Raw genomic sequence first — 21,777 nt, 5'->3', positions numbered from 1 at the left:
AGTAAAAAAGTAGTTTTCTTAAGAACAAGGAAAAAGCTTCATGGTGTCTTGTTTGCATGTTAAAGAACTTTAAGATTGTATTTTCCCTTGTAAGTATGAATTAGATTGACTATGTCTTTCTTAATGTCTTTCTTAACTTCTTTAAAAGAGTGCAAAGAAACTAATGATCTAAAATGTATTATATTCCAATATGATTTATGATGACATATGACTTTTGAAGTAGAAACTGGTTGTTGTGTAAGTTAGGTCAAACTCATTTATCACGTACTTATTCTTTACCTTCAAAGCATATTGAATCCATGAATCACACATTAAATAATTCTCCACTGGTTTCTGGAATCCCTTAGCAATCAGAATTTATAGTGCTCATCCTATGCTATCGACTTCATTTTAAGTGAAATATTTTTCACACTTTTCTTATTGACCCTACTAAGATGAAAAGATAATTAGAAAAGGTACAAGAATAAGTCAACGACAAGAAGTGATATAAAATGTTAGGTTTATTTACTAACAAAGAATATACAGTATAACTTATGTATTCAACTCTAGCAAGTAAAATTTTACAAATGATTACTCAAAATCTACAGACATGTGATGTTTCTATTATAAAGTATTTTGCATGGCATGATTCAATATTGAATAATGCTCCTTAGTTGTGAATAGTATCTTAACAATGTCATAACTGTTAATTTGATAATTCTATGAGGCAAAGATAGGTTCAAATTTAGGACAATAAAATTATTTTTGGTATGTTGATTGATGTAGAACTAATATACAGGTGTCACTGATACCAATTATTGTCTAATTTATGGATAATTTCACAAATGTACACACATACACACACACACACACACTCACTCACCTTTCTGGCTCAGTGCCAGAACGGCACTGATTAATCAACAAAAAAAGCAAAAAATGGATCTGTGGCTTAAGTGGTAGAGCTCCAGCCTTGAGAAAAAAACAAACAAATCATCAAGCCATAAGACAGTGTTCAGCCTTGTGTTCAAGCCACAGTACCAACAAACAAGCACGTACATACACACACAAACACACACACCAACAATAATATTTTCTTACTCTGACATGATTACCACAATTGAAGTTATTACAAACATTTTTATACTATGTATTGAAGAGTTTAACTTGGATAATTTGAAAAGTAGTCATTTATATTTTTTTGCATTTCCAGAATGTACAAACACAATTTATATCACTATTATGTTTTAGTTAATAACGTTACATACAATAACAAATAGGTGTGATCCATGTTCACTTTAGATAACATTAGTAATAGCATCATTAACTTGCGATGTTGCATCCAATTGAAAATTTATAATATCAAAGATAGCAACTACCAAACATAAAATGTATAATAGATCCCACACATTGTTCTAAACTTTGACATGTATTACATCATTAATTGTTTTAATTGCATAAGGTCAGTGGTAGGCTTAATGCCATTCTATAGATAAACAAACTGTGGCAAACTGAATGACCTCAGTTTAATTACTAGTGGATTAACGATTTATTCAAGCTAGAGAGCTGGCTCCAAAGTTTGAAGTTATAGCCAGTATGCTTCAAGGGAATTTTATACATTTAATAATTTAGGTATGTGGGTCAAATTGGAAATCAAATGCCCTATTTGTTAAATGAACTTTTATTACATAAATTAACCTTTGGTAGCAATGTACACAAATTTTCCAATCCAAACATTCAACTGATAAAGGAACAACATTTTCCAGTGATATCCATACAGAAAAGTATGAAAGAATACACTACCTTCTGTACCTTTCGTTAAAAAAATCAATTTTCTGTCAGGTGCTAGTGGTTCAGGCCTGTAATGCTAGTTATTTGGGAGGCTGAGATCTGAGGATCTTGGTATAAAGCCAGCCTGGGTAGGAAAGTTTGCGAGACACTTGTGTCCAATTAACCACCCCAAAACTCAAAATGGAGATGTGACTCAAGCGATACAGTGCTAATTTTGATCAAAAATGCTCAGGGACAGTGTCCAGGACCTGAGTTCAAGCTCCAGCTTTCTCGCTCTCGCTTTCTCTCTTTCTCTCTCTCTGTCTCTCTCTGTCTCTCTCTCTTGCTTGTGCTCTCTCTCTCCCCCCTCCCTCCTCCTCTGTGGCACACACACACACACACACACACACACACACACACACACACACACACACCTAATTTTCTTCCTGAGTTGACAAAACCTAAACATCACCTATAGCCATATACAAAACCAAAAAAAAACACAAAAACCAAGAACAAAAGTACTCTTCCATATTCAAGGTCCTACAGTAGTCCCTGCTCCCCTTTCTGATTGGGAACCATATCTTCTGTCCCTGAAGCTAAGGATAACACATGACCTAAACATTCTGTGAGTGCTGTAAGAGCTGTGAATGACACTGGAAGTTAATGAGCAGAAAGTGGTTGCAAATGTTAGAATAACAATAACAACATACTGGGTGGTTCTGCAATATTTTCAGAACCTGTGATGATTAACATGTTCCCTGCTTTGGAAGAATTGATTTTTAGCCTTCTCTGGAGATATTCTGAACCTCAGTTTCCACAGGTACATTATACTATTTCTTATATAAAATCAAAATAATATTTTTTCTTATATTTTGTACCAGTAACAGGGATTGAAGACACAGGGTCTGACCCTCTTGCTTGGCTAGCTTATCAAAGCTGATGATCTACCACTTGAGCCATGCCAGAAGTTCATCAAGAAAGATTTTAATACCACATTGTAGATAAGATAAGTAGCACCTTAAAGTCACACTGACTCAAAAACTTTTTTTAAAATGTATTTTCAAAACATGCTGAGGATATGGCCTAGTGGCAAGAGTGCTTGCCTCATAAGCATGAGGCCCTGGGTTCAATTCCCCAGCACCACATATACAGAAAACGGCCAGAAGTGGCGCTGTGGCTCAAGTGGCAGAGTGCTAGCCTTGAGCAAAAAGAAGCCAGGTACAGTGCTCAGGCTCAGGGAATTATTTACATCAATCATTCAAACCAAGTAATTTTCAAAACTTATGGGAATTGACTGAGTAAATTTACAAGTAATGGCCATTCATTACTGATGCTAGGTAACACATTTTCTATAGCCAGCAGATGCCTTAATATGCCTAAAATCTATTTTATAAGAGGTGTAAGAGTTTGAAAACTCTGAGTTTCTAGTACTTGACAATCACTGTTGCTCACCTGCTCTATATTTGGAACTGTCATGGGAAATGTGACTCCATAAAGACATGCATGATTTGTAAGGCAACATCTCTGGCATATTTCAGAAAACCATGCAATATGGTGGGAGTGGAACACTTCGTTTAACATCAGTTATGGTACTTAGCTTCTTACTGTACTAATGATACCAGATGCCAGACAAATGTAGACTAATGACTCAGAATTTCATAAATTAAAAGAAGTTTTAAATAAAAAAAATAACCAGGAGAAAATACTCACCAAAATTAAACCAACGTAGTAATCTCAGTCAATATTTTTACAGAAATAATTAGTTCTTTTGATCACAGCCTCATGCAAACTTACAAATTAGATCTGAATAAATACCATTAAAACTACAATAAGAAAAAATGTTCCTTTCCCCACCTTTGAATTTTTTTCTATTAGAATTAATGACATCAACAAACACATAAATTCCTAAATGTTGAATATACAAACTAAGACTCAATAACCTGATTTGTGATAGACTATTTTAAACAGATCTTATCTAATTGATCTTATCAAATCTAGTTGAAACATGCAACTTATGATTCTAATGCAATAGGTGATTGCCATGTATATGAGTGTACGAGAATGTAGATAATATACTTACAAGTATAATTTGTTTTGCTTTGTTTTTCTGTATGTTCTTTGAAAAATGTGTTAGACTTTTTAGATTAGTGATGAAATACCTGAGGAAAAAATGAGGCATGATTTATGTTTTCTCTTGGTTTCATAAGTTTTGATCTGTGAGTGGTTGGTTCATGGTTTCTGATTTTATGTAATGTAAAGTGTCAGAGTGGAAGGATGCAGTAGAGCAGGGGTGTTTATCTCATGGTAGTCAGGAAGTAGAAAATCATAGGAAGTAACTGGGGACTAGAAATTACCTTAAAAGACACTCCCTTCCAATAACTCCTTCCTCTATCCAGCTCCCTCCTAGTGACTCATAAAGCTATGAACTCATTTATCCAAAAAGAAAGTTAGCACCCTCATGATCGAATCACCTCTCAATTATTGAGTCCATCAGCCACAAGCCAATCCTTCAATAGAAGAGCCTTTTGGGAGACACTGTACACAGAAACCAAAACTGGGAGTGAGCAGATAAACAATTTACTAGTCATAAAACCATCCATACTGCATAGTAAAATAAAAAAGAAACACCACCTAGCTTTATTCTATTTTTACTCATAAAAACCTCACTTTTATTTTCTCTTTTTTTTTTTTTTTTTTTTGGCCAGTCCTGGGGCTTGGACTCAGGGCCTGAGCACTGTCCCTGGCTTCCTTTTTGCTCAAGGCTAGCACTCTGCCACTTGAGTCACAGTGCCATTTCTGGCCATTTTTGTGTATATGTGGTGCTGAGGAATCGAACCCAGGGCCTCATGTATACGAGGCAAGCACTCTTGCCACTAGGCCATATTCCTATTCCTTATTTTCTCTTCTTAACCTAGTGTTTTACTTCTGTTCATAAACTCCCTGACAATATGTGTCATGCTATTTTTTTCTTTCTTTTCAGCCCAGCCCACTCTGCCCCTCTCCACTTGAAGTGCTGTAAATGTGACTTAAGTGCTGGAATTCTTGCCTAGTGAATATAAGGCTCTGAATTTCACCTCTACTAAAAAAAATAATGATAAGTGAACAAATTAAAATGAATTCCTTCTGCATTACATGAAAGAGTAATTACATTTGCTCAATAATATACATTTAAAGAAAAAGCATCAAAATCATATTTAATTCATGTCATTTTAAGGTTGAAATTTTAGATTAATTTAGTAACAATTTTCTCCTGAAATCTGTATGTAGATAGGAGAATCTACCAAACAGAATTTAATCAGGTAATTACTTCCAAGTACAGTACTTAGCATTTCTAATATAAGTATGAAGTGTTTTGATTAAATTATATAGAAGGAGCTGGACCAGTTATCTTTATGATCACAAAAATAAAAGTAATTTACCACATGTCCACTCAAGCAGGCACTTTAAAACAAGGACAAAGTAAAAATATATAATTTGCCTTTTACCATGTTCAAAAGAGTAGCACACCTTTAAATTCTGATTAGCATACTACAACTAATAAATTTTACAGAATATAAGGATTTCTTTTATTCTTATAAGAAATTAATTTTAAAGAATATAAAGGTTTACTTTTATTTCTATATTTATTGACAAAAAGAAAGATTAAAATCACAGTTGTATTGACTTGTTTGTAACTAGTTTGTCTACTTCCAGAATCACTAGTAACAAAAGAGAAATACTCTTACTCATCTCTAAAGTATGAATCTCACTACTACATAAGTCTTCACACAATACTCTTTTACGATATTTTAGAAAAGGAAACTGAAACCAAAGTAATTTGCAACACTATTCAATAGGTTTTATTAGACATGTTAAACATAACTGCATCTATAATTGTGTACTCTATATTTATAATATTTCTTATGCAGGTGTCATTAACTTGATATGTTAAATATGTAAGATTATCATATAACTATTTTACTTTGTTTTTTAGCTCACTTTTATTTAATGCATTTTAAATAAATTATGATGAAGATATATGGAAATAATATACACCCAGAAAAGTTTTTGAATTAATAATGTTATGGTTCATTATGGGATTTTTAAAGTCTTTTTACTCCAGGAAATGGAAACAAGAGGTTTTGGAGGTTTAGTTGCTTTTGCTTAATTTTCTTTTGATATTCTTTGTCTTTAGGAGGGGTAAGGGAACACATGAATGACAGGATTAAGGGTAAACAAAGGAAGCAGTAGTACTCACTAGACATTATACTATATGCATTAAGAACTGTATAGATTGTGTTTGGATAGTCCCTAACTCAAATAGGAACATGGATCATTTGCTCAAATGAAACAGTATTGCTTAGGATTGTGTTCATGAGCATTTGTATTGAAATAAGAATATTTGGGTACTCAGTGGACACTATGTTGAAAATGAACAATAAAACTTGGGGGCAGAGACTGGAGAGAAAAACTGGGAGAGATGAAAAAGGGGGCATTGTTGCAAAGAAATGTCCTTATTCCCTGACTTATGAATTTGTAATTCCTCTGTACATCAGCTTTATAATAACAATTAAAAACATTTTAAAAGTTGCTTTTCTTTCTGCAATATTAATGTCATGTTTTAGAAATATTTACAAAAGTATATAGCAGGAAGCAATTAAAATATCAAATTTAATCATGACTATCGTTAACTGACATTTTTGGATTCTGATAAATAATTTTGTCTAATCATTTGGATCCTTTAATGCAATGATACATTCTGCATATTCAAATTACATGACTCAAAATGTTTTTAATAACAAATAAGAGAAAATACAGAACTTTCACAATTATAAAACTGTGCTGTATAAATATATATTATTAATAACATTAATAAAGTACGCTACTATATTTTTGTAATGCAGACAGAGACTAGTTTTTTGTGTATTTTTATTTACTCTCTTTTTAAGCTAGATACTATAGTTCAAAGTACTATTTTACAAATATTTTCTTACTTATCCCACAATATTATTTCAACTCGTTTTGAGTTTCAACTACCAATATAAAATAACTTTCTACTTCATAAAGAACATTTTTAATTTGTATATATTCTATATCACAGATGAGCCAAGAATGTTCTTAATCATCTCTTGATTCTCTGATTTTATGTGAATGCCACATGTCTCCATGAAAAGATGTTCATATACCTGATTATCCTTGAACAGTTTCTTTACCCATATTTAAAATTTAAGAGTATCTTTATATTATTATTTTAGAATACATTCATTGTATCATCAATTAAATAGCTAGTATTCACAAAAAATGAATAAAATTGAAACCTAATTAGTAAGTTTGGTGTTTGAACTCTTGGTCTCACTCAATTTTTCTGCTCAAGATTGCCACTTTACCATGTAGAGCTGAGATCTGAGAACTTAAAGTTTGAAGCCAGCTCAGGCAGACAAATTGAAGAGACTTACTTCAAGTTAGGATCATAAATATGCCATCAGCACACTGAAAATATGACTCAAACTGTACCAAGCTATTACAGAAAGTAATAGTTCTAATTGCAATGTATTTATTACTTGGGCCTCTAAAGAGCCAAACTTCAATCATGTTAGAATTTTTCATGTCTAGGCAACTGATGACATCTACATCTAGAGACTGTGATAGGGGCCTCCATCACATTCAAGAACAAAGAACTGTGAAACTTTGAATGCATATTTGATGACTTACTGTTGCACTCATTTGCTTTTAGTAACAATAATGACTTTTTAAGCTGACTATTCTTTTTGGTTTTCTACTAGGGGAATTTTTCCTCCCCTAGAGATATTTGGTACTATGGGGACGATTTTAGTTTCTACAATTAGATCAGAAGTTATAACTGACCAGTAACATAAATATGGATGCAGAAAATAGCCCCTCACTGTAATGTCAATAGTGACACAGCTAAGAATTTTGCATATTTAAAACAAAATATTCTATTATCAGAGCATTGCTTTAGCACAGTTTTCTTACATAGTTTTACAATGAAAACAAAAAGAGTAACAATGTCAAATACTGTAGCATGTATGTTGATGAAAGATGATATTCTACTTAATGAAATAAGAAGTAACTTTATTTAGCTTTTGTAATCCCATAACCAAAGGGTTATGCTGGATATTATTAATCTTGCCCTAAATGGATTTCCTATCCATTCCAGAGCTAATCGTTGTAATTCTATTTTGTGCTATAAAAATACAAACATATAGAACAGAGACTATTTTAGTTCCAGAAAAATTTACATTCACAACTTTTAAATCTCCTTGCATCATTAAGAAAGACTATCTACCCATAAAACCTAGGATGTAGGTTGTGGGACAGAAAGAAGATTGTGGGTAAAGTAATGTGCTGGAAATGAACTGGGCAACTGCAATGTAGAATTGTGGTGGTAACTGGGAGTCAGCACTTCTTCCTCAGTCTCTTTCACTGGATAAATGAGCCAAGCCAAGACTTGTAGGCACTCAGAACTTGGGGAAGAATTAGACCAAAAGAATACTGGTGGTACTTATGGAATGAATGGAGACAACTGTGGGAAAAGATGGACAAACATTCTATACTGTTAACTTCTTGTCCTGGTGAGAGACAGGCATGGAAGACTGGACATCTGATAGCCCTTAGAAACACTTGAGTAGCAAATCTGTGACAGGTATAACATTATCTTTTTTTTTTGTCACTCAGAGATATCTGGAATCTTATTCTCTCTTAAATCCACATTATTCACATGAGTTAGGAACAAAATAGTATATTTCCCGTAAGAAAATTCAAACGAATTCATTCTCATATCTAAAAATATTTTACTTTATGGCCTTTTCTCACGTATATAAAATATTATCATCAATAAATAGAATAACAATATTAATAAACATTTTAATGGACACTTACGTTGAGTGCTTCCTTGTTTTAAGTGATTTCTATAATATATTATGTTACCCAGGATTTCCAGCCTTTGAAAATTGGAAAGAGCTTACTTATGCTTGCTATGTGTTGTACCACTGAGTGATAGCTCCAGTGTGATGAAACGTTTTGACTATGTCATTTGTGTCAGCACATATATCCAGAAACATAAAATAACACTTAGGCAAAACTAAAATGAATAAATCAGGCAATCACTTAGGAAACTCTAGCTTACAAACTAACTTAAACCAGTGTAGGTGGGGGAATCTTAAAGTAACAAATTTTGAGTCAAAATACTCCTGTCATAGTAAGTGATAAACATAATACTCTTGCTCATAAACAACCTAGATCTTTTTGAAGGCCACTGAGAAAACTTGGGTAACTGTTTTGGTAGACAAAGTATGGGGAGTTAGTGATACCAAACAGTCTTCTCCAAATAATAGCGACATATGTCTTATTTAATAAAGACAAATGGAAAAAAAAAACTTGTCTGAAACCCAAATTTTATAGGCATCTAGGTAAGTATTTACTAGTTTTATGCTCTAGTAATGCAACTTTAATTTCTTATGAAGTGACACTATAAACCATCCCTGGCAGGAAAAGACCAGCCAGCCCTGGGCATTCCACACCTGCAAGGTAGCTGTGGACATAATTCCCATAAACAGGGAATGTGTGAAGAATTTGTATGAGAGACTACTGGGGTTAAGTAAACTAGGCTCATAGTTCAGATTCCGGAAATTGATTACAATCAAAATGTAAATATTTAACATGTAGTTTTTTCCCCAGGTCAACTACTGAGAAAATCACTAATCTCCTTGGAAATTCTAGTGTTTACTGCCTAGGCTTACCTGTTTCTATGCCTGGTGTTTCCTTATTGATTTTTACTTTGCAGAGAAATATTTTGCAACAAAGTCTGTCTATTACAACGAAAGTTGCCTGGCCACAATATTGTATTTAATAATAATTGTAGGTTTTACTATTTTTACTTTTCCTTTCTTTTGGTGGAGGTGCATAGATTTTTTTTTATTACATGCATTATTCCAGTTTTAAAATATCAATTGCTTGTCATGTTAACTAAGAATGCTTTGACCATTGTACATATCTAAAGCTGGAGATAAACTGAGAATTTTGCAAAGGACAGAGACAAAGAAGTGATTTCTCCTTCTCAGGGCATATAAATGTTCAGAAATGTCACGGCTGGCACATTTAGCTGTTGGACATTGTTTTTCTCCTTTGTAGCTCTTTCTGATTTCTGTACATTTTGTCTTGTATGTAAGTTTATCTGTTTGGGGGAGGGTAACAGGGAGCACAGAAATGGTAGGACAAAGGGTGAAAAAATGCAGCAGTTATACTCACCAGGGACTATGTTGAAAATGAACTATACAACTTGTGGACCAGGGGGATAGGGAGGAGAAAAATGGGAGAAAGTGAGGGAGGGGTGAAAATGCTAAAAACAAAAATTGTACTTACTACCTGATTTATGTGACTATAACCCTGTGTACATCACCTTTATAATAAAAGTACATTTTTGGCCAGTCCTGGGGCTTAGACTCAGGGCCTGAGCACTGTCCCTGGCTTCTTTTTGCTCAAGGCTAGCACCCTGCCACTTGAGCCACAGCGCCACTTCTGGCCATTTTCTGTATATGTGGTGCTGGGGAATCGAACCCAGGGCCACATGTATATGAAGCAGGCACTCTTGCCACTAGGCCATATCACCAGCCCCTAAAAGTACATTTTTTAAAGTGAGAGAAATTCAAGAAGTTACAAATTTATGAAGATATGTGTGTGCATATACATATACATATACATACATATATATACATATACATACACATACACACATACATATACATATGTATATGTATATATGCACATACATATATATAAACAAATACCACTTGTGAAGTAGGAAATATTTTTCAAGTCTATGTTAATTAGTTTTTTTAATAGCTAAGACTGTAAGTTCTTTTGTATTCATAGTGAAACATATTTCCCAATGATGGTGACCATATGTTTGCATCTGGTGTAGTCACCTATCTTTCAACCTGTCTACATATTCTAAAATTTGGTGGCATATCTGAGTGGTACTAGAAATATGGAAGATTGGAAATAGGGTGACTGATAACACAAGGAGACTTCTTTTATTTTTGCTTTAGTTTTCTGAAATACTCTGAAAAACAAGAAACATGGCTTCTAGTTTGAAGCTTTATTGAAAATAATCAAGTTGCCAGGTCCTAGTGGCTTACTCCTGTAACACTAGCTACTCAGTAGAGATCTGAGAATCACAGTTCAAAGCTAGCCCAGACAGACAAGTCCATGTGAGACTCTCATCGCCAGAAAACTGGAAGTGGAGCTGTGACTCAAAGTGATAAAGCACAAATTTAGAGTGAAAGAATTCAGGAACAGCACCCAGGACCTGAGTTCAAGTGCCACAACTGACAAAAACAGAGAAGACAGATTTACACATGAAGCACCAATAAATTACTTAAAGGCAATTATATATCAATAGCTTGCAGAAATGAGAGTATTTGAATGCCTGTCTTATCCTTCTGGTCAGAGAAAATAGAGGCATAGGAAGGCATGGCTGATCAGAGGAACCCAACAGTTTTATGAATCACAACATTCTAAAATCTCAATGCATACACCTTCAACTATTTGAGATTTCCACTCTTCATTTCTTCCATTTCTTTCATTACCCAACACATAAGAACCTTCATGTCACCACGCAATATGGCTCACTGGTCCTTTCTTTCTTTACCAGTTGCAAATGTCATCTGCAGTCACTCTCTCTAAACCCCTGCAATGATTGCCACCCACTCTCACTGTTCTTAGCACTGTCAGCAAGCTCCAAATACCAAACCCAGTAGCTTTTTTCATACCTCCTGTGATCTGAGCACTTTGTAGTATACTGTGCTGTGTCCTCTTCTGACACCTTTCTTTTTCTACAATGATACTTTCGTGTAGTTTTCCTTTATTTTTCCAGAGGTTTGCACATTTTCATTAGATGTGGTGTCAGGAGAGGCGATTATGTACATAGCCAACCACTCTATAGTTTTCCCATCAATAAAAGTGGTTTATATCTTAACCATTTGAATAGGTTTGAGGACTTACTATGCCCAAAAGACCATGAAATATTTTCATTTGCAGATAAATGGTACAACTGGAGATCATGTTGAGTGAAATAAACCAAGCTCTAAGAGTCAAGTATCACACTTTTGCTCATATATAAAATGTAGTCCTAAGGTGATGATGATGATGATGATGATGATGATGATGATGATGATGATGATGATGGTGATGTCATAAGTGGAAAAGGAGGACTATCTGGGTCAGTGGGATGTGTAAGCAAGGAGGAGCAAGTATTCCAGGGTTAACAGGATTAGTGTGCATGACATATTGATATAATATCATAAAGGAACTCTAGAATGATTTTTGAAAGGTAGGAAGGGGGTAGATTAAGAAAATATGAAAGAGGAGATGAACTCCTTCAAAGTACCTTGTACACATCTATAAAATTATTAAAATAAGACCCCATTGTATGAGTTATGTACTCTGGTAATATAAAAATAACTTTTTAAAAGTTAGCAGACTGCTGTTTGAAATTTCAAATTTATTTTTGTGCTTTTCATGTTTAAAATCATGAAATGATTATCAAGTCCTTCATTTGAAGTCTCTCTTTCTCTTCTCCTTTCTGTCTTCCATCCCTCCATCCTCTCCTTCCTCCCTCCATCTTCCTCTCCTCCTTTCCTCTCTTCTCTGTTTCTAAGACTCATTCCATCAGCAGATCCCTCCAACTCATAGCCAAGCATTTTTTAACAAGAACCTTGAGGCATGCATTTCCAAACTCTTGCTAATATCTGACAAATCTAGTATTCTGACACCAGAATAATTTGACTAACTCCTAGACTGGATTGAACTCCAACTGCTATGCTTAAATTTTGGCTGGCTTTTCTGTTTTCTTGTCCTCATACACTTCTCTCCCCATTTTTCCATGTAAGCCTTTTTCTGCTTCAATTATGTTCTCTTGGAAAATATTGTGATTGTCTTTGAATAACCCAATATCAGAAGGAAATGAGCATGTCCTTTAGGTTTCCTTATGGGCAATCTGGAGGTTTGAACCCAGGGCTTCAGGCTACTTTCTGCCAATTAAGCCACACCTCATTCCAGCCCAATCTTGATATGTTTACAGGACCCAAGGTACACTCTTTAACAGCACTTTCTATTTACCTGACGTGTTTGCTTTTTTGCTAATTTTCCATTCAGGGCTTAGACTGAATTTTTCACCTTTGCAAACTAAAAGCCAAATGAATAGGTGTTGAGTTTTTCTTGTTTAAAGTAAGTAGGAAGCCAAAAAAGGGATGGCTGGGAGTAAAATAATGGACATTTCTCAGTGGTAAACCTAGGTCAGGAAGTATAACTATTGGATTGGAGATTATAATCTCCCTGGGCCACTACTTTTTGTAATGAAGTTCATTGAAACACATCTATGCACATTTCATTACATATCGTCTATGTCTATTTTCACATTACAGTGATAGATTCATTGAAATGCTGGCATTGTGGCAAGAAAGACATAAAATATTTTTCATGCATAACCTTTCCCATAAACAATTTGCCAACTCCTAACCTCAGTAATGTAATTGCACCAAAAAGCTAAATATTATTTGTGATGTTTTAGTGTCTACAGTGCTGAGGTTTGAACTCAGGGCTTTGTGATTGCTACGCGAATATTGTACTTAAGTTATACTTATAAGTCCTTTTTACTTTAGTTTTTGATCCGATAGAATCTGTTGTTTTTGCCTGGGATATCAGGAACTGAAATTATCATAGCTAAGGCTCCTGCATAGCTAGGATTGAAGGCATGTACTACCAATGTATTGATTGAGATGGTTGTCTCACTAAATTTTTGTCCATGCTTTCTTGTGCTGCCATCTTTTCTATATCCACCTCCCAATAGCTGATTATAGGGAGAGTGTGTGTTCCTATACCTACATTTACTGTCATTTTTAATGATAAATATTTCTTAAACTTCAATATTTTCACATGCAATCTGCATAAGGTTTCCTAGGAGATAAGTAGGTTAAAAAAAAACACAAAAAGGAAACCTACAATCTACTGGAAGTCATGGTAGAATTTGAAAGCAATTTCAGCCAAAGGTAATAATTAAAGCATCATTATAAAGGGAGCTACTTCATGTAGGATTAACATAGGATTAGTCAGCCTGAAGGGCCTGACTGGAACCAGTGAGCTTTGCTTTGAAAGCTGCACTCCAGGTGCAGTGTGCTCCAAATCAATCGGCCTCACATGGCTGAGCAGGGATGAGTAGGCTGGATGAATGGCAGCGTTCACAGCCCCCTTCTCAGGTGCAGCATGTCCAAACACCAGGTGTTTCAGAGGTGGAATATTTGGTAATATGTGTCACCTTGAGTATTTTACTGTTCACTCTGAAATTATTCCCTCCTTAAAATTGTCTTTCTGCCCCTTATGACATATCTATATCCTCAGTGACTGAGGGCCACTGATTCCTTTTCCTTTCATCCCATCCTAATGATTGCTCCTGTCCATTGAATTCTTAGAAATTCTGTCTCCAAGTGATATGTGTCCCCTTTTTCACTTTTTATGTAAAACATCTCTTGAGCTATGAGCTGGTAGCTCACATCTTTATTCCTAGCTACTCAACAGGCTGAGATCTGAGGATTGTGGTTTGGAGACAACTTGGGCAGGAAAGTCCATGAGACTATTTTTCTTCCCCAGTCTTAAAAAAAAAATTTTCAAGGTGATATACAGAGGGGTTACAGTAACATACATAAAGCTAGTCAGTACATTTCTGGTCAAACTTGTTATCCCTTCCCTCATTTTTCTCCCATTTTTCCCTCACTCCAATCCTCTCAAGATGAACAGCAAATTTCCAACATATTGTCTTGTGAACATTACTGTTGCGTTGTTTCACCCTTTGTTCTTTGTCTCACCATTTTGGTATTCCTCTTTTCTTCCCTAATTCAGATAAACATATATACAATAGCGAGGGTACCAAAACCAAATACAATGACAACAGTGGATAAACCATAGGAAAGAAAAACAAAAGAAAAAATAAATGAGTTCACATAGTACATTAAAAATCACAACATCAATAAAAAAACCTCCTGTTTCTGTATCTTGAAGTTCATTTCAATTAGCATCATCTTAAATGATTACATGTACATAACTTTTGAGCTATTGTGATGCTCTGCTAGCACTACCCTAGACTTATACTAGTTATTACCAATGATAAAAGCAATGGACTCTATGTTTCTTTGGCTTTTAAACACTTGTAGAAAACTAAAGTTAGATAAATAGATACCACCCTGCACCAGAATCAATTCCAAATCAATTCCAAATGGATCAAAGATTTCAAAGTAAAAAGCAAGCCACCCCAAAACACTACAGGAAGGAATTCGAGAATCACTAGGGCTCCTTGGCACAGGTCAAAACTTTCTTAATCGGGGCCCAGAAACACAAAAAAAATCAAAAAAATGTTGGACAAATGGGATTGCATGAAACTTCAAGTGCAGAGCTTCTGCAGAGCAGCTAAAAAGATAAATTGGAAGCCTACAGAATAGGAGAAGATCTTAACTACCATACAACAGACAAGGGCCACATAGCTAAAATATACTTAGAACTCAAACAACCATTTGAAACAAATTTTCAAAAGAAATAACTGCTCATTAGTAAGTAGTCTAAATACTTAAAGAGAGACTTCTCTGAAGAGGAAAAAAAATGGCCAATAGACACATGAAAAAAAAAATGCTCAACGTCCCTGGCCATAAAAGAAACACAAGTGAAAACAACGTTGAGAGTCTACTTCACTCCAGTTAGAATGGCCATTACCAAGGAATCTAATAACAACACATGTTTATGTGGAAGTAGCCCAAACAGAATACTACTACATTGCGAATGTGAATGTAAACATATTTATTCTCTCTGCAGAGCAGTATGGAGATTCCTCAGAAGGCTAAACATAGAGCTCCCCTATGACCCAGCAATCCCACTTCTGGATATTTACCTAAATGATCACAAATAAGGCCACACTAAAGCAACCATCACAACCATGTTTATTGCAACATTATTTACTAGAGCTAAGATATGAAAATAACCCAGATTCCCCTCAGTAGATGAAAGGATCAAGAAAATGTGGTATATATATACACAGTGGAATTCTATGATTCTATCAGAAAGAATGACATCACCCAATCCATAAGGAAATGGAAAGATGTAAAATGTAAGACCTCCTTTACCGGCCATTTAACAGACAAAGGCCTCATATCTAAAATATATGCAGAACTAAAAAAATTACCTTCCTCCAAAACAAAACCTCAAAGAACCAATAGCCCCCTAATCAAGTGGGCTAGAGACTTAAAAAGAGACTTCTTTGATGAGGGAATGAGAATGGCCAAGAGACATATGAAAAATTGTTCTACATCACTGGCCATAAAAGAAATGCAAACCAAAACAACATTGAGATTCCATCTCACCCCAGTAAGAATGTCATATATCAAGAAAACTAACAATAACAACTGTTGGAGGGGATGTAGCCAAAAGGGAACCCTACTTCATTGCTGGTGGGAATGTAAAATGGTTCAGCCACTCTGGCAAGCACTATGGAGATTCCTCAGAAGGCTAAAAATAGAACTCCCCTATGACCCAGCAGCCCCACTTTTGGGTATCTATCCAAAAGACCACAAACATAATCACACTAAAGCCACCAGCACAACAATGTTCACAGCAGCACAATTTGTCATAGCTAGACTCTGGAACCAACCCAGATGCCCCTCAGTAGATGAATGGATCACGAAAATGTAGTACATATACACAATGGAATTTTATGCCTCTATCAGAAGGAATGACATGGCCCCATTTGTAAGGAAATGGAAGGACTTGGAAAAAGTTATACTAAGTGAAGTGAAACAGACCCAAAGAAACACGGACTCTATGGTCTCCCACATAGGGAATAATTAGCACAGGTTTAGGCAAGTGACAGCAGAGGATCAAAGGAGCCCAATATGAACACATAAGATAATGCTAAGTGAAATGAACTCCATGTTATACGATTGTTATAGCACAGTTGTCACTACTTTCAACGTGCCATATGTAACTGTAGCCTCTATTATTGATGATATTCCTGTATCACCTTCCTGTGTTTGTACCTACACTATTGCTGTATCTTATCTGAGTATATTGGAAACCGGATATACTGGTATTAGAACCAGGAAATTGGAAGGGAATACCAAAATTGAGAGACACAGGGTAAAAAAAGACAAACAACTACAAAAACAATACTTACAAACTGTTTGGTGAAAATGACTGAAAAACTCATGGCGGGGAGTGGGGGGAAGGGAAAGGAAGAGGGGGGAGGGGGGAATGAGGGACGAGGTAACAAACAGTACAAGAAATGTATCCAATGCCTAATGTATGAAACTGTAACCTCTCTGTAATTCAGTTTGATAATCAAAAAAATATATTAAAAAAAAAGAAAAAAAAAGAATTAAAAAAAATGTAAGATCTCCAATAAACTACTCAAAAAAGCCAGAAGTGGTATTGTGGCTCAAGTGGGTAGAGCACTAGCTTTGAACAAAAGAAACTAGGGACAGAGGTGAGGCCCAGAATGCCCTCCCGCCCCTATCCCCAAGACAACTCAAAAAAAATCTGTTGACCTCTTCTAATAAATGCACCTATGTTCTTTCTCCAGTACTTCCACTATGGTTAATCTTTATGTTTCTTCCTTGCTCATAGATTTGCAATTGTCCTTAGCATGTCTTCAACAAACTCCCCTGGTGTTACAAAGTCAAAGCCTTTGTATTTCCTCTTATTCTTCTTTACCTATCATGCTCTTTTCCTCATCTGTTAGCATTCAAATCTTGAATTTCAGTTAGGGTCCAACTCTACTGCTACCTTTAGGGATTGGCAGAGAAATGCTGCATTTTCATTGCCATCCATTTTATTTCCAAACTTGTGCCTCTATTTCTTAGCTTCAGGTTCTAGTATCATGGTAAACATCTCCACTTGGATACTTACCAGGTATCTGAAATTAGTAAGGCCCAAACACAGCTATGGATTTCCCACACAATCTTCTCTTGCTATAAGACCCTTTATTCTTTAGTCCTCTTTCTTTTTTCTACAATTGCAAGTTCTATTCCATCTTAGGAACTTCACATTTTCTGTTCCAGCTGCCAAAATTAAATTTCCTTCCAGATCTTTTCATGTAGATTTTATTTGCTCATTCAAGTCTCAAATCAAAAGTCACCTCTTCTCAAAACACTTCCCATGCTTCATTTCAGCATTCTGTTTGCCTTCATTCTCTCATCAATTACCACCTGGGATTTCTTATCCAGTCTTTATTCTTGTATTGTCTGCCAATATAACACTTCTGCATGCTCAATAGGAGCAGAAATTTATTCCACCTAGTTTACCCCTAAAATCTAACGTATTCTGGCACATATTACAAGGTTAATAAATATTTGTTGTTGGATTTTAATAAGACATTTTATATTGCCTGATTTAATTTTGGATATTTATTAATGCATGTTATATATCTACTAATCATCAAGTTCTGTTAAACATCACTAATCAGTGTAGGGAATGGCTATACCTTTAAGACCTGACACTGCTGGCTGCCAGCTAGTCCCGCCTCCTTCTGGGTCCCCACCTCTTCTCTGAGAGTACTTGTGTCATAATGGCGCAGCTGGGCACCCAGAAGGCAGTTCTGTGTGAAGTGACATTAGCCCATGGGGGAGGTCCTAGGACGCTGCTCTTGGATGGACATGCTCACCAGCCTGTCCCTAGCTCCTGGTCAGTCCCTCCCCTTACCTCGTCATTACTGCTGTAAGTCTGATTGCCCCTCCCTTAAATAAACAGGAAAGCTCTTGAAGCTGACTCCGAGGTGTCCATGCTTACCCGGCCTCCTAGGCGAGTATAGGGAGGGGGAAGGGCATTCACGCAAACAGACACCGACCAAGGCTGTTCATGGCCCTCGCTCCCGCATTACTTCCTACTGACCAGAGGATATGCGTTGAGAGCTATAGGGGAACACATAAGGGGATGAAAGGCTTGGTCTTTCCACAAAGGAGAGGATAGATTTAGCCCGGCAAATCAGCATCTTGAATCACAAACAATGGGAAATAGACACATGCACACACAAATGCATATAAACACACAGGCATATATGTAGACCACAAATTTTAGGAGAGCTCGTGAATGATTTCTTGTAATATCCGACCTTATTACTTAATCTTTTAAATTGTGATTAGAGTAAGTTCTCTTAATTCAAAGCAGAACCTGCTGGATATGGGTGGCTTGTTCCTATAATCTGAGGTATTCCAGAGCTGAGATCTGAGGATCATGGCTCAAAGTCAGCCCAGACAGGAAAGTCTGTGGGACTCTTATCTCCAATTAACCTCCAGGAAAGCAGCTGTAGAGTGCTAAATCTTGAGCAGAAAAGCTCAGGGACAACTCTCAGGCCCTGAGTTCAAGCCCTACAATTGACCAAAAAAAAAAAAAAAAAAGCAATAGAAATACTAAAGATGGTCACATTTTATAAGAAGTAACTTATTACAACTGAATGCTAAATGGCTTATGTCTGTTATTCTAGCTACTCAGGAGATGATATCCAGAGCAATATGGTTTGAGGCCAATCAGAGCATAAAATTCTCCAAAATAGCAAAAAGATGCTGGTTAAGGATTGGGTCAGCTGAGAAAGTAAGCTACACAATTAAGAGGCCTTCAATTCAAACACTGATATCAGCAAAATAAATACATTCATATATAATTTCTTGAATGTTTACTATTATAATAGAGAACAAACAGGAAAAAAATGAGGACAAATGTTTTCTTGCTTACTGCTGGAATGTGTTTGTCTTCCTGTTCTGTGAATAATGATGCATCTCAAAGGTCTGCTATAGCTTCTTCAGTGTTTCTAATTGTGCATACCCAATTCTTTCCTTTCCATGTGAATGCACTTATTATATTTCTACTTCGTTTAGACAACCATGGATTTTCAATGACATCTCTCACAGATTACATGCAAATGTGAAATATTTATTTTGGATCTAACAGTGTATTTGCATTCTGTTATGAGACTATGCTCTTTAATGTTCTCTTACTGGATGTTGAATTTTCTTAGTGAACTATAACTTCAGAGATGAGTGTAAGTCAGGAGTACTAGAGTATATGAATGTTCCTGAGGTGCATAAAAATAATACTGTCATAGGTTGAGACAAACTAACTTAGGCCATAGAGTATATCAATAACCTTTAGATACAAGGCATCTATTAATGATGCACCATAATGAATAGATATGAGAATTTGCTAAAGTTGGGTAACTATCCATATTAATAGAAATAAAACTAACAGTCATACAATGATAGGATAGTATAATGGCATAATAAAAATGTACAATTTAATATAGTTATTAGATTAAATGGTAGTTCAATGTGGTTGGCTCTAAATCTCACTGTTATATAAACACATTTTTTTCTAAACTCTTTTATTATAACTTTATGAAAAATTGTCCACTACCAGCTCAACTATGATAATGGATTCTTGTCCAAGTGACCATGTTGCTATTTGTTTCCTGGATCCTCCTCTTGATTACTATATCTGAGTAAGTCATAGTTGTCTGTGATTCAGCCCCATCCTACATCTATTGTGCATCTTATTGCGTTCCTTTGTCTTGTCCAAGCCTGTCATAGTGGGAGTATAATAAATGCTTCTTAATTATGATGGTGCTCCTTTTATTTACCTTTACTTCCATTTACTCCTCTCTCATGTACTACTTAAGTCAGTCATCAATAGTTACCAGGAACCTACTCTATGGAGTAACTTTCTGCAATTCCAAAAAACTATACTCTCACTTTTTAAATTGTAGTGCTAAGACTATGATTTTATCTATCCTGGCAAAGATACTTTGCCATGAAAGAGTAATTTTTTAAAACAAAATTTCATGCATGAGTTAGTTAACTAATGTGCTATTTACTCCAATTAAGAACTTAATCACTTAGGAATGAAGTTGTGTCTTTGCATGTCAAGTATAGAACCAAATACAGACAGAGTTCAAAAGTCCTGAAGAAACATATTCACTGATATTCACTGATTCTTTCTTTATATAAGAACTATGAAAAACATATGGAAATATTCCTTAAAAAGTCCTGTGTTTCAATTTGTGCTACGTTTTGCAAAAATTTTAATCATGTAATTTAGCTCAAAAGAGCTGTAACAGTAAGTTTTTGAAAAGCTGTTGGAATTCAAAAGTTTTATCAATATTCTAAGATTTTTGTAGACTCTTTTCTAATTGTGTTCAATGTTTGATGATCTCTTTATGTTATTTGGAAAAAGAGATCAGTTGTTCTGCAGAAATTCTAGTGAATGAAAAACAGGGCCCAAAACCTCACCTGATACTGAAATGTTGAAAACTTCCTGGGCTAGGATATACCTCACTGGCAAAGTGCTTACTTACATAGCAAATATACCAAAAAAAAAGAAAGAAAGAAAGAAAAGAGAAAGAAAGAAAAAAAGAAAAGAGATACAATTTAAAAACAACAACATAAAAATACTTTCATAAGTATATTTTATAGCATTTTCCATCTTACAGATATGAACAATAACAGAATAATTAGTAAGATTTTATTAAGTTCTAGAACTACTATATGCTACATCTTTGACATATAATAGGATTGAATCCAAACACTTAATGGTTCAGGATTAATGGTTTAGGATTATTTTTTAGATGAGAAAACTAAGTCCTAAATAGACCATGCTAGAGGTGGGGAATCTCCAGGATGCAGGCTGTACCATCTGGGATAGAAGTGAAGGGATAGACTCATACTATTCTATGTTTCTTGTAGGCTGTTCATGACCATCTGCTGTAAAGATTTCCTATGGTCTGTGAATGATGCTGTTAATATCAAATGACCCTTGGTGTAAAAAGATTCCTCATCTATGGTTGAATTATGAGTTTATCTCTATATATTGATTAGGGCACTCTTTCTCTATTGCCTCATGTGTAGACTAAGGAAAGTAATAATACCTTCCTCATAGCATTTTATTTTGCAGCATTTTAAATAGGTTGATTTTACAATCCACTTGCAACAATGCATGGCTTACAAA

The 21,777-nt window shown here is 35.2% G+C and overlaps 1 protein-coding gene across 4 annotated transcripts in view; it reads right to left on the bottom strand.

Moving 5' to 3' along the window:
* Rassf9 (Ras association domain family member 9) overlaps nucleotides 1–21,777 on the bottom strand; it is a 32,238-nt gene that overhangs the window by 3,469 nt on the left and 6,992 nt on the right. The window contains exon 1 of one of the 4 annotated variants that reach the window (XM_048358650.1): nucleotides 1,789–1,842. The exons of the other annotated variants lie outside the window; for them this stretch is intronic. The gene's annotated coding sequence lies outside the window, so the exon portion shown is untranslated. Of the gene's footprint in view, nucleotides 1–1,788; nucleotides 1,843–21,777 lie in introns of those variants that run through there. 4 annotated transcript variants of the gene reach the window in all.

The sequence above is a fragment of the Perognathus longimembris genome, chromosome 1, assembly GCF_023159225.1.
Source record: "Perognathus longimembris pacificus isolate PPM17 chromosome 1, ASM2315922v1, whole genome shotgun sequence".
NCBI lineage: Eukaryota > Metazoa > Chordata > Mammalia > Rodentia > Heteromyidae > Perognathus > Perognathus longimembris.
The sequence above is the reverse complement of the archived record's forward strand: the minus strand, read 5'-3'. Positions and strand labels throughout refer to the sequence as shown.